The sequence below is a fragment of the Misgurnus anguillicaudatus genome, chromosome 21 (genome assembly GCF_027580225.2).
Source record: "Misgurnus anguillicaudatus chromosome 21, ASM2758022v2, whole genome shotgun sequence".
NCBI classification, from domain to species: domain Eukaryota; kingdom Metazoa; phylum Chordata; class Actinopteri; order Cypriniformes; family Cobitidae; genus Misgurnus; species Misgurnus anguillicaudatus.
Genome location: NC_073357.2, coordinates 14,433,231 through 14,437,218, shown reverse-complemented (window position 1 = coordinate 14,437,218; position 3,988 = coordinate 14,433,231). Strand labels below are relative to the sequence as shown.

Below are 3,988 nucleotides of genomic sequence, written 5' to 3'. Positions count from 1 at the left end.
TTTATATTCCGTTGCTCATGTGCGATGTGTAGATTTTGATTTCTCTCTCTCTCTGCCTTTACAGAGATATGTGTATTTTCTATGAGGACGCGCTCCGGTCAACAGCGCAACGCATCTTCACATCCTCATCAAACAGCGTTTACACATATCTACACATAAACATCTGTCGCGGACAATTGCATCCTCATGCCAAAAGTTTATTATTTGGATGCGTTTAAAATTTTGATTGTTTAAACTTTCATTTTCCTCACAGCTGCTCTTGTCTGCGTACACCTGATGCGCGCTCACACAGCAGCCTGTCATCAATGCATGTGAACAGAGCGATCTCTCTCACGTCTTGAAGCTACAGTAACCAATTTCATCTTTCAATAAAATCACTCTGCACATGACTAAAGAAATGTTACTCATACAAATTTGTGTATATTTAAAGGTAGGCTACCGTTCTTTCTATGTTTTTGAAGCTTTGATTGCGTTTGCAGTGCGCAATTTAACCCCCAGGGGTCCAAAAACGCGGGGACGCGTTTTGACGTGTTTTCTCCTTATCATAGCAGAATCAACTTAAAATACTCCATCATTAATAATCAAACACTTACGTGTTTGACATCATTTGAAACTCTGAAGGGTCCTCTTAAATTAGTGTACATTCACAATAACAACAGATCTTTGTGTTTTTGTCAAATATAGAAAATAAACAGGGTGCTCATTCAGACATTTCTGTCTCCGCCAGCTGTCTCTCAAATCACGTTACAAAAATTAGTTGAAACTCCGCGAATACTCGTCACACAAACATAATACACATATCCAAAGAAAGCCTGAAATGTCTACTTTTAAACAAGCTAATTATTATCAAAAACAAATATTTCCTGTTTATATAATCTGCATTGAAGTAAAGAGAGTACCGTTTTTCCTGGCTGAGCTCATTATCTATAATGCGGTCACGCCCACACGCTGTTGACATGGTAATGAAGAGACAAGCTGTTCAAACCAGCAGAGCAAAGCGTAATGTTTGATAAGATTTAAAGACTTTAGCGCATGTTTGGATTATAAACTTTATACACACACGTGATGAATATCTTCATTTATGTCTGGACATTGAGGAAGAGAAGCGTTTATCTTTAACGTTACCTAAGAAGAACAATGGAAGACGCAATGGAGAAGGATATATTCCTGAAGAAACTGTAAGTCATTTGTCTTCATTTATATTTGCTATCATGTAATATGTTATGGCTTGTGCAGTTCAGCCTACATAAGCAACCTCAACAGACTTCACGCCTCGGATTGAAAAACGTTCGCATTGTTTACAAACGAGTAACTTACGCGTGATCACGTAAGTTAATGGCGGATTTCATTGTTTGCTGTACAGTGTTAGACACAGTTATTCACTTTCGTATCCTTCATGGCAACTTTGAGTAATGCTGCACTGCTGTGTCTTTTAAGTGTGTGCTGTAAGATTCCATGTTTACATGCTTATTTACAAACGAGGACGCGTGGTCACGTAATGGCGGATTTCATTGTTACATGCTGTAGTTACAGTAGACACTTTCGTATCCTTCATGGCAACTTGAGTAATGCTGCACTGGGGGGGGTCTGCTGTAATATGATATTGTTTACATGCAACGCATTCCATACATTGCGTTTTACACGCGACACCGTTTTATTATGAGCTCCGCGTTGTTTACACGGAGACTCGCCTTTTTTTCTTTTATAAATTTACCTTGGCAAGTCTACCTAGGTGTGTGAGAGTCATCAATCACGTGACCAAATGGTGGCGCAGTGGTAGTGCGTTAGGCCGCCACGTGGTAGACCCGGGTTCGAAACCCGCCTAGGCCAAGTTTTTTTTATACAGTATATTGAGTATAGGCGACCACCGTTACAAGTGCTATCATTTACCCATCAGTTATGTATGTAAGGGTATTTCTGTGGACAATTTATGCTAACAGCTGTTCATAACTCTCTTACAGGTCTGCATCCCTCTCATCAGTAAACTATGAAGTGGAAAAACATATTCACACTCTTTGGACATAAAGTTGTATGGTAACATGAGCCACATGAAGTTTACAGCTCTGTTGTTTATCAGTTTCTTATAAAAGTTAAGTTTTTGAATAGGGTCCTACTGACCTTCATTTCTATTTTGATTATATTGTTAACTTCTTAATAAACCTCAAACAAACATGTTCATTTGTCCTCACATTCTTTACTGTAGTTCCCTCCTCCCTCATTATGCAGATCATTATGCAGCTCATTATGCGAGCCTTTGTTTGCTAGCTGTCAATCAATCCTTCTCGCATACGGCCCCTCTAAACAAAAAGTGTCTTACAATTTCTAAATAAATATACTGGTTTATGTGAATGAGTGGGCAGGATGATTTTCACATCATTTTAAAGAAAAAACTCTAGACTACTAGATTCTGTTTAGGAAAGTCTTGTTAAAACATGTTTAGTATAGGTTTTGTGGACTTATATCAGTGACTTAAAATTTTAGCTTTTTTAAAAACCATGCATAAACCTTTTTCTCTCAAAAATACAAACATGTACATACATGTAGCTAATATAATATATTAGCCCAGTTTGTGCTGAACACAGTGGTATGAGACACTTGCCATTATTATGTTTTAAAGCAACTGAAAAAAGACCAAATGTAAGAGCATGTCAGAACCTCTGACAGTGTCCCAAAATGGTCGGACCCCAGAGGGTTAACACGTTTTCATGTTTCAGGTGTAAAAAAAGTGGTATTTTTCACACACTTATCTGTATACTGCTGGTTTCACTGTCCTTAAAACAGGCTGATGTCTTCCTTGTTCTATGAAGTCCCTCCTTTAGAAATACGTATCGAGTTCTGATTGTGTAGTTTGTTTAGTGTGTTGTGAACCGACAGCAGCTTAGCTTGCCGTTAGCTTAGCTTGCCATTAGCTTAGCAGGCAACTGACATATTCCTGTGGGTGGAGTTTAATCACGTCACTAGAACAGTTTTTTGACTAAAGCAGGAAATAGAGGGCTGTAGTCCAAAACGGCCGTTCGCTGTAGGGTTTGGAGGGCGAATTCTGTTAAAGAAAATATATCGCCTGGCAGTGAACTTTGAGCTTCATTATTTTACAGGTATTATTTGTGCCATTATTGCAACATTACACACTAACTAGGGTTTAAAAAATGGGATCAGAAAGAATGTGACCTAATTCATACAGTAAAGATTGTGAAGTGTTTTATTTTCATTACTTTTAAGAGACATAAACCTTTTTAAAGAGTTATAAATATCTCTCTTTGCAAAATAAATATTTGCCGTGATTATTTATTTGATTCTCTATTAAAACAATAATATACCTAATTACTACAAGTAATATAACAAAGGCTTTTGATTAGGGATGCTCCGATCGATCGGCGGCCGATAACGGCATTAAATGATGCAATCGGCACTCGCTAAATTTGCTGATCTCATGAGCCGATCGTTCTGTTTACTTTTGTCATCATAGCGTTCCTGATGCGGCTGCAATTTGAGACCATTTTACCCAGTGCGAGCATTTTGTAACCCGTTGCTCATATGTGACGTGCAGATTTGGATTTCTCTCTCTGCCTTTACAGAGATATGCGTATTTTCTATGAGGACGCGCTCCGGTCCTCAGCGCGGTGCTTCTTCACATCCCTATCAAACAGCGTATTATGGGATTTGATTTAGTTTTACTAATCGTGCTGTTTATAATCTTAATTCATGTGTATGGTTACAACAATGATTTCTGTGCTGAGTAAAAGAAAGTTGTGTGTTTGTGTGTGTGTAGAGGCTGCAAGGGGGATTAGCTAGGAATGTGCATCTGGTAATGATCAAGATAAAAGGGGCCTGAGGGAAAACACACTGAACAGATGGTTTTTAATAAGGATTAAAGTGTTTGCTTAGAAGTAGTATTGCAGTAAAAGATTTAATATGTGTTTATCTATCTAAAGAAGTTAATGTGTGCCTTATTCATATAACCAATTTTACGAATAATGAAATGATGTCA

The 3,988-nt window shown here is 37.9% G+C and overlaps 1 long non-coding RNA gene across 1 annotated transcript; it reads left to right on the top strand.

The window, feature by feature from the left end:
- Window positions 1-485: 485 nt before the first annotated feature.
- On the top strand, window positions 486-2,174 carry LOC129420409 (uncharacterized). Its single transcript, XR_012360214.1, has 2 exons — window positions 486-1,178; window positions 1,962-2,174. It is a non-coding gene; the product is annotated as an uncharacterized lncRNA (long non-coding RNA).
- Window positions 2,175-3,988: the final 1,814 nt, after the last annotated feature.